Source organism: Perca flavescens, chromosome 1, assembly GCF_004354835.1.
Source record: "Perca flavescens isolate YP-PL-M2 chromosome 1, PFLA_1.0, whole genome shotgun sequence".
Classification (NCBI taxonomy): domain Eukaryota; kingdom Metazoa; phylum Chordata; class Actinopteri; order Perciformes; family Percidae; genus Perca; species Perca flavescens.
This window is the reverse complement of record NC_041331.1, coordinates 42,117,660-42,133,498: the sequence shown is the minus strand read 5'-3', so window position 1 is coordinate 42,133,498 and position 15,839 is coordinate 42,117,660. Positions and strand designations below refer to the sequence as shown.

At 41.6% G+C, this 15,839-nt stretch overlaps 1 long non-coding RNA gene across 1 annotated transcript in view; it reads right to left on the bottom strand.

The window, feature by feature from the left end:
* Positions 1 to 15,639, bottom strand: part of LOC114560585 (uncharacterized) — a 68,852-nt gene extending 53,213 nt beyond the window's left edge. Inside the window, exon 1 of the long non-coding RNA XR_003693202.1 lies at positions 15,362 to 15,639. This is a non-coding gene — a long non-coding RNA (uncharacterized LOC114560585). The remainder of the gene's footprint in view (positions 1 to 15,361) is intronic.
* Positions 15,640 to 15,839: the final 200 nt, after the last annotated feature.

Genomic DNA, 15,839 nt, shown 5'->3' with positions numbered 1-15,839 from the left:
AAGGAGGTCAAAATATTTCTAAATCCCTGACTCACTGAGGCTTTGGAGCTCCCTCCTTCAGCAGGTGTGTTTGATTTCATCCACTACTGACCACACACACACACACACACACACACAATGTTAACACACACACAAACTCTCCTCATAACACACACACATGCGCAAACACGGCCTTCCCTTTTAAAATGCATGCACAGACACACACAGACGCACAGACACACAAACACACACATCTACACCATAACACACACACATGCCTTCACTGTTAACACACACACACACACACACACACACACTCTCATCATAACACACACAAGCGCAAACACGGCCTTCCCTTTTAAAATGCATGCACAGACAGACAGACAAGAACACACACACGCACACACACACGAGTGCAGAGAGAGGAAAGCTGCAGGTTTCGTCTAAATCAGAGCTGGACTCCCACGCTGCAGCTCGGAGCTGAAGGTCGATGCTCTGCTGCGTATCACGACACACACACACACACACACACACACACACACACACACACACACACAAACGCTGACGAGCAGGATGACACAGGTCAGCCACTGGGCTTTCATCACACACCTTTCACACACTAACACACACAGGTTCAATCATATAAACTCTGGGTGCATGTGTCTGTGCGTGCATGTGTGTGTGTGTGTGTCTGTGCGTGCATGTGTGTGTGTGTCTGTATTAGGTCTGTAGCGATACACTAATCTCACGATACGATACACGATATTCAGCTCACGATACGATATATATCACGATATTCAGCCAACGATACGATTCGATATAATTCGATACACTTACATCATTTTCTGAAAGATTTAAAGGGGACCGAGTGATTTTGGTGACATCTTGTGAGTGTTCCATTTACTTGGATTTAATTAATTGAACTGAAAACATCAATTACACAACATATGTCTCTGACTGGACAGAGAGTCTACAGCAGGGATCATCTACATTTTTTTCAGAATTTTTCTAAGCACTCTGGCGGCCGGACTTTCAAATAAAATAAAATAAAATGAATTTATACCTAATACTCCTATTCTTTTTCACTTTCTTACTGAATTAATGCTATTTTTTTTTTTTTTTTTTTTTTTTACATGTATTAGTGTGAGCAAACTCCTAAAAAACATTACCCCCTAATGATAACTGGCTCTTTAACTAGAAAAAGATCTCAGACTAGGAGGCAGTTCACTGAGGAGTGATGGTTAAAGTCTGTGATTATGGAAAAATTATTGTAGTATGCAGCGACCTGATTGGTGGAAAATGCTTGCAGAAAGAGAGGCTGTTGTCAGGTAAACATGTCACCGTCAAAGTTGACGTGGAAAAGCCAAAAGCCCAGCTTTAATGATGAATGGACTGATAAGCAGGCTATGCACTCGTCATGTAGGCCTCATTTGCAATGAAACGATGTTGTTGCAAAATAATACAGCCATCATCCTCATCATCATCATCACTCGAACATAACGATCACGTCATTCAAGTGCATATTAAGTAGCTCCAGATGGTCCGCTCTAGGGGAGGGTTTGGTTTGTTCAGCCAGCAGTGAGGTTTACAAGAATTTGTCAAAATGTCCAGATTCCCGGCAACCTAAGATAAATAGTTAGACTACAAACCGACAGCTTTTGTTTTAGCTTGTTTGTAAAAATTCGCTATTTGCAGAGTAGAGCTGTGTTAGCTAAAACAGCGCGGTGGACTGAGCAGATTGAAATATCGCTTTCTACATGTTTATGCCGGTCTACACAGGTGAGTGCATTGATAAGTATTGACTTTCTACTCACGAAGGTTTAATTGTAGCCTATTTACAGAAAAGAGACCAGCGTGAGTTCATCTGCCTCAGCTGTGTGTGTGTTTTAACGCACACACATCTCGGCTCAGCTGTGTGTGTGGAGCTCGGTCATCGCTGTAGAGAATCCCGGCATGTGAATAGAGAGGTAAATACAGGGGGCTGGGTTTTTGCTCTAAATGCTTAAAATGATAAATAACAGAACACATTTTTTCCTCTTTACATTTTGTGAGTTCATGATTATTCTGGGGGCCAGACTAAAAGCTTTGGCGGCGGGCCGCCAGTTGACGTTGGCTGCTCTACAGCGCAACTAGCGGCTGGCTGACCAAATCGCTCTTCCTGCAACGTGAACGGGGGTACACACGGGGGATTTGAATGGGACTTATGTATCGATACTCGCGGCATAAAAGTCAATACTTTCTTGGGGAATAAAATATCGATTTATATCGCAGAATCGATAAAATTGCTCAGCCTTAGTGTCTATGCGTCTATGCGTCTGTGTGCATGTGCGTGTGTCTATGCGTCTGTGTGTGTCGGAGCTCCACTCTCTGTCTACATGCAGAGAGGACCAATAAGCTTGCACTTACTCTCGGGTACCAAAATTTGGCACCGTTTGATTTAGCAGTCCTCGGTAGTACCGACCTAATTCGGTCGGTACCCAAGAAGGTACAGAGTTCGGTACCCAACCCTACTCCACCCTTTCTCTAACTTCACTCACCTTATCTGTTTAGTTTTAATTACTAATGTTAACTAGCATGTTAGTGATCAGTAATTAGCCTGTGTCTATGTTATCTCCTTACATATACCTACACTCTCCGTCTCTGTAAGATTGGGAATGATTGAGATTTCTCTCTCACAGCTACCAGAAGACTTCACACTTTCAGACAGGTTGCTCACGTCACATCTACGTCTTCAAGCTCAGTTGGAGGCTGCTCAGTAACACTCAGCCAGCACCAGGAAAGAGACTTCTGATATCCTTCACTGGTCTCAGACCAGAGACACGGGGTCTGGTGGGCCATTTTTTCTCTCTCATACACACATTTCAGCTATATATATATATATATATATATATATATATATATATATATATATATATATATATATATATATATATATATATATATATATATATATATCTGAAATACCGACATGAAAGTCACCCATCAAACCACTCAGAGCTACAAAAGAAGCACTTTCAACACACACACACCTCTGACCATAACACACACACACACACCTCTGACCATAACACACACACACACACACACACACACACACACACACACACACCTCTGACCATAACACACACACACCTCTGACCATAACACACACACACACCTCTGACCATAACACACACACAGTCTATTACACCTCTCTCCTCTTCTTTAAAAGACACTTTTTTTTATGGGAACCGAAATCTTACTGAAGCTGAAATACCGACATAAAAGTTGCCCATCAAACCACTCAGAACTACAAAAGAAGCACTTTATATATTTTATTTTAATTTTTTTGGCATTCCTCCCAAGCTCCCATGATTCTCTAAAAAGAAATATCACAAAAACGCTCTTTACACAAGCTCCCGGTTGCATGAAAAGGACAATAAAAACAACTCCCATCACCATGAAAAATTTCTAAAGACACGGAGTACATCGAAATGTATGTATGCAGTAAAAAGCGGTGATGAAGTGAAATCCTATAAACGGAAGAGTTTCCTCTCTCTCACTTGTTAGGGTTTAATCCTCTGTGCCGGACAAACAGCATACGGATAATGACCCCAAATCAACCGGAGCTCGGGAGGGAACACACACACACACACACACACACACACACACACACACACACACACACACACACACACACACACACACACACACACACACACACACACACACACACACACACACACACACACACACACACACACACACACACACACACACACACACTCTTTTATATAGACCTTAGTGGTCCCCTATCTGAAGTCTCTTTTATAATAGACCTTTGTGGTCCCCTAATACTGTATCTGAAGTCTCTTTTATATAGACCTTAGTGGTCCCCTAATACTGTATCTGAAGTCTCTTTTATATAGACCTTAGTGGTCCCCTAATACTGTATCTGAAGTCTCTTTTATATAGACCTTAGTGGTCCCCTAATCCTGTATCTGAAGTCTCTTTTATATAGACCTTAGTGGTCCCCTAATACTGCATCTGAAGTCTCTTTTATATAGACCTTTGTGGTCCCCTAATACTGTATCTGAAGTCTCTTTTATATAGGCCTTAGTGGTCCCCTAATACTGTATCTGAAGTCTCTATTATATAGGCCTTAGTGGTCCCCTAATACTGTATCTGATGTCTCTTTTATATAGACCTTAGTGGTCCCCTAATACTGTATCTGAAGTCTCTTTTATATAGACCTTAGTGGTCCCCTAATACTGTATCTGAAGTCTCTTTTATATAGGCCTTAGTGGTCCCCTAATACTGTATCTGAAGTCTCTTTTATATAGACCTTAGTGGTCCCCTAATACTGTATCTGAAGTCTCTTTTATATAGACCTTAGTGGTCCCCTAATACTGTATCTGAAGTCTCTTTTATATAGACCTTAGTGGTCCCCTAATATTGTATCTGAAGTCTCTTTTATATAGACCTTAGTGGTCCCCTATCTGAAGTCTCTTTTATATAGACCTTTGTGGTCCCCTAATACTGTATCTGAAGTCTCTTTTATATAGACCTTTGTGGTCCCCTAATACTGTATCTGAAGTCTCTTTTATATAGGCCTTAGTGGTCCCCTAATACTGTATCTGAAGTCTCTTTTATATAGACCTTAGTGGTCCCCTAATACTGTATCTGAAGTCTCTTTTATATAGACCTTAGTGGTCCCCTAATACTGTATCTGAAGTCTCTTTTATATAGGCCTTAGTGGTCCCCTAATACTGTATCTGAAGTCTCTTTTATATAGACCTTAGTGGTCCCCTAATACTGTATCTGAAGTCTCTTTTATAGGCCTTAGTGGTCCCCTAATACTGTATCTGAAGTCTCTTTTTATATAGACCTTAGTGGTCCCCTAATCCTGTATCTGAAGTCTCTTTTATATAGACCTTAGTGGTCCCCTAATCCTGTATCTGAAGTCTCTTTTATATAGACCTTAGTGGTCCCCTAATACTGTATCTGAAGTCTCTTTTATATAGGCCTTAGTGGTCCCCTAATACTGTATCTGAAGTCTCTTTTATATAGACCTTAGTGGTCCCCTAATACTGTATCTGAAGTCTCTTTTATATAGACCTTAGTGGTCCCCTAATACTGTATCTGAAGTCTCTTTTATATAGACCTTAGTGGTCCCCTAATACTGTATCTGAAGTCTCTTTTATATAGGCCTTAGTGGTCCCCTAATACTGTATCTGAAGTCTCTTTTATATAGACCTTTGTGGTCCCCTAATACTGTATCTGAAGTCTCTTTTATATAGGCCTTAGTGGTCCCCTAATACTGTATCTGAAGTCTCTTTTATATAGGCCTTAGTGGTCCCCTAATACTGTATCTGATGTCTCTTTTATATAGACCTTAGTGGTCCCCTAATACTGTATCTGAAGTCTCTTTTATATAGACCTTAGTGGTCCCCTAATACTGTATCTGAAGTCTCTTTTATATAGACCTTAGTGGTCCCCTAATACTGTATCTGAAGTCTCTTTTATATAGACCTTAGTGGTCCCCTAATACTGTATCTGAAACCTCTTTTATATAGACCTTAGTGGTCCCCTAATACTGTATCTGAAGTCTCTTTTATATAGACCTTAGTGGTCCCCTAATACTGTATCTGAAGTCTCTTTTATATAGACCTTAGTGGTCCCCTAATACTGTATCTGAAGTCTCTTTGTACTTCAAATAAAACATTTTCATGCAAACGTTCCACCAAAACAAGGTGGAAGGCCTAAGAGAATTCAGATACAGTATTAGGGGACCACTGAGCATCCAAAGAGCACCATGTCATGGGACCTTTAAAGAAATGCAAGCAGATCTCCTATCCCAGAATGCATCTGTGGCGTAGCCCGACTGCAGTCAGAGTAAAACTGGACACGCAGCAGCCAACAATGACGTGTAGCGACGTCGCCGTGAAATCTTCTGGCAACAGCTTCCATTAAAGAGGAAAGTCAAAGTGTGTCTGAATCTGTTGAAAGGCCCCGGCAGGCTAATGTCTCTTTCTGCTCGGTCGAACACGCTACTTCTCATTGTGTGCGGCCACGGGCCGTAAATAAATCTGTGATTACCCACGCAGCCATCAGGTGGGGTTAATGGAGAAACCATTAGCACGAAGGGAAAGCAGAGCAGCAGCATGAGGGATGGAGGGAAACAAGAGAGGAGGAGGAGGAGGAGGAGGAGGAGGAGGAGGCAGCCATGGGCATAATCAGCACATAATACTTGTTAATTTAGCTGATTATGAATCAGCCTGCCACCCTGCTGCGTGGTGCTCGGAGATGGGTCAGCAATTAAAACAGGATCATAGCAAATAAAAGGGAGATATGTTCGAATATTAAAAGAAAAAAAATGTGTTTTTAAATACGTTTCTCAGCATCAACAAATCCCATAAAAGAGCTGAACAATGTCGCTCTATACTCTCAATACCACCTTTGTCAAGTCCAAGACCAGGACTAGTCAAGACCAAGACAAGACCGAGTCCAGGACAGTCTGTGAATCAATGAAAATGAATTTGCAATAACGTTTGGCGCTCAGATTCAGGGGTGTGAAGATAATCTAGCGTGTGATTGGTTATCAGGGTAGCCAGTGTTTCACTTTCCCTCCAATATTATTAAAAACATAATAAAAACACCTGGCCTCGGTCGAGACCAAAAGCCATATTTGGCAAGACCAGTGGCAGAGACCGAGACAAGTCCAAATACCAGCGAGTCCGAGACAAGTCCGAGACCATAGAAAAACCACCTCGAGTCCAAGACCGGACTCGTGTGCTACAAGCCCGGCTCTGTGATGCCTCACAAATATATAGTTTCATCAGTCATTCCCTAGTCTGGATCAACGGAAGTACATTTCCAGGATAATTGCCTGACATCCAGCACGTGATTGGCCCTCCCCTTCCTCTCTGTGTGTGTTGCCGTTCTCTAACTCCGTTCTCTTCGGGAATCAACAACCTCCGAGCTACACGCTGAAAAAAATCAAGTTCTGAAGAACATTTGGACGGTGCAACAAGTCAGGTCTGCTTGGTTCTTTCTGGGAATGATTGTAAAGATTTACTAAGAATATGTTTAGGGCGTTTCCTCTCTAACTGGGAGGTTTTTGGACCGATTGGTGGAGATTGCTGTGGATGAAGTACACACGTAGATACACTGGTAAGAGCCATGTATCAGCTCACTTAAAGAGCTCACGGTACTGGATCGTGTCAACAGTTAACTTCTTTTAACATCAGATGTGGAGTTTCACCAAAACAAGTTCCTTCCTGAGTCTGTTCAGCAGAGCCACCGTCACTGTGTGCGGAGCTCAGCACCACCCAAGCAGTTGTGATCGCTTTAAAGAAATGCAAAACAACCCAGAGAGGTTTTTTTTCCCCTCCTATCCCAGAATGCATCTGTGGTGTAGCCAGACCTTATTTTGCAGCGCTGTTGGGGTACAAGTCCAAACTTGAGTGTATTTTTATTAGAGGAGGAGGAATAATTCTCAAAGGATAAAACAAATATAAATGACAAAAGTTTACGGTTTAGAGGGCTTTAATAACAGTTTCATACTTTCAGCTGTATGAGCTGCCGAGTACTTTAGGGTAGAGCAGAGCGTGCAACATTAATATTATACAGCATGTAGCTTTGAAATATTGATCAGCCATATTTTAATGGTCAGGTCCTCTTTGCTGTTACGCAGACGATAGAGCTGGAAGCTCATTAAAGCCCAGAGCGGAGACGGAGTCAAATTCAAGTTAAAACGCTCCTGTAGGTCGTCAGGAAGAAGGATTCAATAAAACAAGTGAAGTTGAAAGAGAGAAGAATAGATGATAGGGTCGTTATTCTAGTTTTATTATCCAAGAACTAGGGCTGTGCTCGATTGAAGAAATTCTTAGTCGACTAACACTCGTTCAACTGTATCGACTAATCGATTAGTTGATACAGTTTCTCCGCAAAGAGTCATGCTAAAAGCACCACTTTAATTCTTGTGTTTACCAGAGATGTGCTCGTACGTTTCTTGGAAATAAGTCATTCAGCATGAAAAAAAAGCATCAAACATAACTAATGGACTAAAGAGATCTAAGTTGACTAAGACCAAAGCGACCGATTAGTCGACTACGTTTTAGTACTTTAAGAGTACTTAAGAGACTTAAATCAATCTGCTCCTTTGAAGGAATAATAATTTAGAGATTTTGGGGAAATGCTTATTTGATTTCTTGCAGAGATTTGGATTTGATGCGTCTCTAACGTCTGCACTGTGAATATGAAGCAACAGCCAGACAACAGTTAGCCAGGGACTTTTGGAAAGATGTTTCAGTAAAAAAAAAAAAAAAAAAAATAGCTATAATGTGTAGTTTCTGTATCCCCATGAGTAGTGACAACAAAACTGTTGGCGCGTCCACATGATACAAGCCTTCCGTGTTCCTGCTACATCCTGCTACGACCATTGACATATATATAATGGACCAATAGATCCCGTTTCTCTGGACGGAGACCAGTGAAGGATATTAGAAGCACTTTTACGGTGATCTCTTGCTTTACTGAGCAGCCTCCAACTGAGCTTGAAGACGTAGATGTGACGTGAGCAACCTGTCTGAAAGTGTGAAGTCTTCTGGTAGCTGTGCCGAGAAAAATCTCAATCATTCCCAATCTTACAGAGACGGAGAGTGTAGGTATATGTAAGGAGATAACATAGATACAGGCTAATTATTGATCACTAACATGATAGTTAACATTAGTCATTAAAGCTAATGTAAGTCCAAACTGCCTGTGAGCTTCTCCTGTACTATACGGTGATTCCTCTACTGTGTGAAACTGTGTGTTTCTTTAGAAATAAACAACAGACAAATAGAGTCTTTAAACGCTTCAGATGTAAAGTTATTCGCTGTCAAAGTGACGTCAAAATGAATGCTAGTCAGTGGAATGCTAACGGGAGGTGATCTCTTTGTAGCGTCAAAATGGCGCCATTGGAGGTTTGAGGTCCTGCTACATCCTGCTACGCCCTGCTGCATCCTGCTACGTCTTGCTACGTCCTGCTACATCCTGCTACGTCCTGCTACATCCTGCTACGCCCTGCTACATCCTGCTACGTCTTGCTACGTCCTGCTACGCCCTGCTATGCCCTGCTACGTCATGCTACGCCCAGCTACGTCCAGCAATGCCCTGCTGCATCCTGCTACGTCCTGCTACATCCTGCTATGCTCTGCTGTGCCCGGCTATGACATGAACTACTACGACTATCATTTTTTAGTCACTGTTCCATAATCTTTATTTTGACCATTATCGCCACTGTTCATCACACCCCCAACCGGCCCTGTCAGACACCGTCTACCAAGAGCCTGGGTCTGTCCCAGATTTCTCCCTAAAAAGGAAGTTTTTCTCACCACTGTCGCACTGAATTCTTGCTCTTGGGGGGAATTACTGGAATTGTTGGGACTTTACAAATTATAGAGTGTGGTCTAGACACACACAGTGGTTTGAGACCATGTCTGATGGTGATATTGCACTTGAAATAAAACTGAATTGAATTGTGGATTTTCGTTTTCACAAATTAAAAAAATTTGCTCTAACAAAATGCAAACACCTGAACCTCCTTGGTTATTTTCTGCAGAATAATTGCGGAACATCTGCTGTTTTTCCCTCTCTTGGTCTCATTTTTTGATATTTTATATTTCTTTTCTGCTGCCTCCTCCGCCCGCTCCTCCGCTTTCTATAATTAATTACAAAACGCAGCCATCTGCCGCCCACGCCAACGGGTCACACAGCATCACGGACCGATCACAATGACCATCGATTGTAAAGTGTAATCACACGTATACAAACAGCTCTGTAATTATTTGCTCGGATACTCTGCAGAGTGAGTCACACCATGCTCAGGAATGGGATTGCTTTTGTTTTCTAACTACACCTTTTCAACACTCTGATGGTTCCAGCTTCTCAAACGTCACCATTTTCTGGGTTTCTTTGTTATATGTTACAGTGAATTTAATAGCGCAAGGTTTTTGGACTGTTAGCGAGAGAAACCAAGCAAATTCAAGACTCTTCTAATACATTATTGTAAGGTTTGTGGAAGAGTTAGGAACACCTATTTGTCGCGGTGTATGTGTTTTTCAATAAAAAAAAATAGATGCAATTTCACAGTGCTCAGCATAAGTGAATACACCCATGCTAAAGTTGACTAAAAAGAGGAATACAAAAATCTTCATTTGAAAATTGATCTTAATGCGTTAATTTAAAAAATTAGGAAAAATCCAACCTTTAAGGACACCAATTTTCTTTGTGAATGAATAATGTATCATAAATAAATAAATGTTCTTCCTTAAAATACAGGGGCATAAGTCAGTATGTTAAATTCCCATAGAGGCAGGCAGATTATTATTTTTAAAGGCCAGTTATTTGGATCCAGGATACTATGCATCCTGATAAAGTTCCCTTGGCCTTTGGCATTAAAATAGCCCCCATCATCACATACCCTTCACCATACCCCCCCATCACATACCCTTCACCATCCCCATCATCACATACCCTTCACCATACCCCCACATCATCACATACCCTTCACCATACCCCCACATCATCACATACCCTTCACCATACCCCCACATCATCACATACCCTTCACCATACCCCCACATCATCACATACCCTTCACCATACCCCCACATCATCACATACCCTTCACCATACCCCCACATCATCACATACCCTTCACCATACCCCCACATCATCACATACCCTTCACCATACCCCCACATCATCACATAGAGATTGGTATGGGGTACTTTCTATAAAATCATCGCTCAATGCAAATCAAACCAGCTATTAGGGTAACTGAAATGCGTTGGGTGTGTTGTCACTGTTAGAGTGTGAAAACGCTGTAGTCAAAGTGGTGCTGACAGTAATAAATATGTGGAATAAATACAGATTACAGGGCTTTACTTTCGTAGCGACATGTACAGATGGTTCATGAGAACAGCCTGAGTAGTAGTAGTGAACGTGAACCCACTGTGACAGAATGGACACAGACTGAAACAGATATACATGTTTGAGAAGATGACAGCAGACTTTTTAGTTGAAATTTTTCGACAGAAGTGGGCACTTATTGAAAATTAGCTTGAAGTAAATACATAATATATATTAATGTTTTGAAATATGCAGACAATGTACTGGTATGTGGTGTATTGTCTGAGGTGCTGTAAAGGACTTTTGTATTTATTTTAACTTGTTGTGGTTTTTTTTATATACAGTACAGTACAAAAGTTTGGACACACCTTCTCATTCAATGTGTTTCTTTATTTTCATGACTATTTACATTGTAGATTCTCACTGAAGGCATCAAAACTATGAATGAACACATATGGAATTATGTACTTAACAAAAAAGTGTGAAATAACTGAAAACATGTCTTATATATATTTTAGATTCTTCAAAGTAGCCACCCTTTGCTTTTTTTGATAACTCTGCAAACCCTTGGTGTTCTCTCAATGAGCTTCATGAGGTAGTCACCTGAAATGGTTTTACCTTCACAGGTGTGCTTTGTCAGGGTTCATTAGTGGAATCATTTCCCTTATTAATAAAAAAGCAAAGGGTGGCTACTTTGAAGAATCTAAAATATAAGACATGTTTTCAGTTATTTCACACTTTTTTGTTAAGTACATAATTCCATATGTGTTCATTCATAGTTTTGATGCCTTCAGTGAGAATCTACAATGTAAATAGTCATGAAAATAAAAAGGAAACGCATAGAATGAGATGGTGTGTCCAAACTTTTGGCCTGTAGTGTAGGTTAATGAAAAGTTCAATAAAAACAGTTAAAAAAACAACAGTCCCTATCGGCCTGAAACATGGCCCGTATCGGTCTGGTTAGTTCTCGCCACGCTGCGCTGCCTCCACTGACATTAACATTCAGAGCTCCAGGTGAAGCGTGAGGCCAAACTCTTCAGGAATTCCAATCGCACACTTGAAGGATTTCCAAGCGAATGTTAAATGGAATTTCTCATTTCCTAAAAATCAGATGTTACGCTTAAGTGTGGAGCGGCTCAGGGGGGAGTGCTCAAATCTTATTAGAAAGACGAACATGAGAGGGAGACGAAAAGTTTTAAACTAGTTCCTTTCTCTGGGAGCTCTTGCCTTGAGTATAATATAGAGAGGAAGAGAGCAGCGGTGGAATGTAACTAAGTACTATGTACTCCAGTACTGTACTTCAGTACCAAATGTTGAGGTACTTGTACTTTACTTGAGCCTTTTCTTCTCAGGCCACTTTCTACTTCTACTCCGCTACATTTCAGAGAGAAATATTGGACTTTTTACTCCACTACATTCATCTGTTCCAGCTTTAGTTACTAGTTACTTTAGTTACTCCGCTACATTCATCTGTTCCAGCTTTAGTTACTAGTTACTTTAGTTACTCCGCTACATTCATCTGTTACAGCTTTAGTTACTAGTTACTTTAGTTACTCCGCTACATTCATCTGTTCCAGCTTTAGTTACTAGTTACTTTAGTTACTCCGCTACATTCATCTGTTCCAGCTTTAGTTACTAGTTACTTTAGTTACTCCACTACATTCATCTGTTACAGCTTTAGTTACTAGTTACTCCACTACATTCATCTGTTACAGCTTTAGTTACTAGTTACTCCACTACATTCATCTGTTACAGCTTTAGTTACTAGTTACTTTACACATGAAGATTCCAGTCCAGCTGAGATGATGAGACTATTAAACACACAACTGGTTGGATCCTTTACTTGTTCTACAACGGGAGGATTTTTTACTTTTAATACTTTAACTACATTTTCCTGACGATACTTACAAACTTTTACTGAAGTAACATTTTCAATGCAGGACTTTTTACAGTGTGGTGTTAGTAAAAAAAAAGATCTGAATAATTCTTCCACTGCTGGAAGAGAGCCAGATGAACCCATGAATGATGCATTTCATCTGCCAAATGGCAAAGCATGCAGGATCTCTTCTAGGGTGGGACGTGAGAGTGACAGGAAGCAGCAGCAGCAGAGTGTCAAAGAAGTCCCAGCTGTTCCAACCGTGTGTGTGTGTGTGTGTGTGCTTTTTCGGTTTGTGTTTATATGCCGATGTTTATTCTAACGGTGGGTAGGGATGGGTATTATGAATAATCCTGATATGGTAGATTAGGAACAGATGCTTTTGGTGTCTGATATGCATTGTTCTCTTTTGTCATTTAAAAAAGGAACACGCCGACTTATTGGGACTTTAGCTTATTCACTGTTTTCCCCAGAGTAAGACAAGTCGATACATACCCTTCTCATCTCCGTGCTGTAACGCTGTCTGACGGTGTTACGGTGAATAAGCTAAATTCCCAAAAAGTCGGCGTGTTCCTTTAAAGCTGCTCTAATCAATATCTTAAATAAAACGTGTAGAGAATTATTACCCGATTCCTTCTCTCCTAACTAAGTCCTTCTTTACTTGACTTTGGCTTATCGTGTCAGTTATTGTGCGTTACATTTACAACTTATCTTGCACCTGGCATGCCGCAAGTGTCTATATTGCTATGCGACAGGGAGGTGTGTTCAGGTGCATTCTGGGCGTGCTGGTCTTACAGGGAGGTGTGTTCAGGTGCATTCTGGGCGTGCTGGTCTTACAGGGAGGTGTGTTCAGGTGCATTCTGGGCGTATTGGTATCTTGAGGCAGCGGGAAGTGAACACACCATTGACCAACAAAAACCTGGTCTAAAGTCAATAACGCAGCATTTCATTGTTATTTTAACAGAGCATTAGTAAAATGCTCCTAGGCTCGTGCACAGCGCGCACACACTATGCTTGTTACACACACAGGGACACACAGCAGCACACACACATGCAGAAGATTACAAATAAAAATATTAGGGTGTAAATCCTCCATCATAACAGCAATGCTCCAAGGTCCAAACGCGCCTGGCTTTTAAAGGGAATGGGAGATGATCTCTGATTGGTTGATTGCATGTTACGCCCAAAACACACCTCTGATTAATGAAGACACTAAGACAACCCTTTAGGACCAGGCGCCCGGCACACGGACCCTTTTTACTGCCTTCAAACTAGCAAAAGTGGATTCGGTTTACCACTAGTCTTGCATTGCCACACCTTCCTAGCCCACACAACATTCTGGGATGGGAGAAAAACATGCTCTGGTTTGTTGCCATTTCTTTAAACCAATCCCATTCGTCAATTTGTAGGTTTGCGTAAGTTCGTGTCTCCACGTACGTAGCAAGTATCAATCAAGTTTATTTCACAAAGACTGCATCCCTCAAGACTCCATTTCTATTTTCTTCTACCTGTGAATTCACAGCGTGAACGTTACTGTATCTGGAGAGAGAACCCAGCGTCGTACGAAGCAGAGCTGGGAGACTCTAGTCTACGTTTACCTGCTCACAGTTTCAGGAGTACATCTCCAGGAGCTGCACGTTTGGTTTTTTTAGGATTTGAAATGCATCCAAGAGGAATTAGGTCATCAGCCATGACCTTAAAATGTGGCCAAATTAAACCAAACGTATATATATAAATATCAAAGACTTACATTTAAGTTATTCAAAGAGATTTGTTATTCACAAGATATATTTACATTGCAAATGATGATTCTGCAGAAGCAAAAGCATGTGTGTGTGTGTGCTCTGAGGGGGTTTCTTAACATGGCTCAGCTGATCAGAATGTAGCAGTCAGACCTTAAAACACACACACACACACACACACACACACACACTCTAACTACCAGATACATGTAATCATAGGCATACATTTCAGGGAGATGCAGAGGATATGCACCCCCCAACCCCCCTCTAAAAAATATGAAAGACAACCCCAAAAGAGGTATAGAAAAACTAACCGCTGAATCATAATATAATTTAGGCTACCTAAATAAAGACATTTCTCGCATAAATGGATGCAGAAAACGCACCAATTGTTGCATAAAAATGTAGTGTTTGATGCTCAAAAGACCCCCAGACCCTCCAGTTATAATGTGACCCCCCAATGTTGAAACAAAACCTACGCCCTCGCATGCACATAATCCACCAAAAAGCAGAATCCCAGCCAGAGATTTAAACTGCTTTGTGTTTCAGTCGGATTCCTCCTGAGTCACAAATCTGAGCTTCTTTATCTTCCACAGCGACATTTAAAGAGTAAATCCTCACCTGTGTGTGTGGTGTGTGTGTGTGTGTGTGTGTGTGTGTGTGTGTGTGTGTGTGTGTGTGTGTGTGTAGTTCTGTTGGTTGGTACTTCCACTGTTGTTCTGAGCCGCGATCCTAATCCAGCTGGGGGATTTGTAAACCATTCAGAAATCCATCCAGAAATAGGGGATAAAAGCTCTGCATTGGCTTCCAATCCAAAAGGTGTGTGTGAGAGACAGAGAGAGAGAGTGTGTGTGTGTGTGTGTGTGTGAGAGAGAGAAACACTCACATTAACAGCTCTGCAAAAGTGTCCTCAAACACGCACACGAACACACATGTAGGCTATGCAGACCGAGCAAACGGATCAGAGACGCGGTGTGACACTGCAGCATAGAACTGGAGGAAGAGGCTGGATCCGTGCGCAGTTCAGGCCCAGGACGGCGCGCCTTGCCCGGGTTGGAGTAGAGAGAAAGTACGGTGCTGTCTACGGTTCTCAAACAATCCAGTTCCAGTGATTCAGGAGCCGGTGGTCGGTGTCCTGTGTGCGGGGAACACGTACTGCTGTCTCCGCTCAGCTCCGCCTGAAGAATGAGGCCGACTGCTGCAGCGCCACCCACACCAGGATAAACCCCGCCCCCCACACGGGCTCAGCCAATAGCAGAGACAGATCTGTCTCTCTCTCTCTCTCTCTCTCTCTCTCTCTCTCTCTCTCTCTCTCTCTAGATAAACCTGGATTAAATAAAATATACTACAATTAAGAACATTCT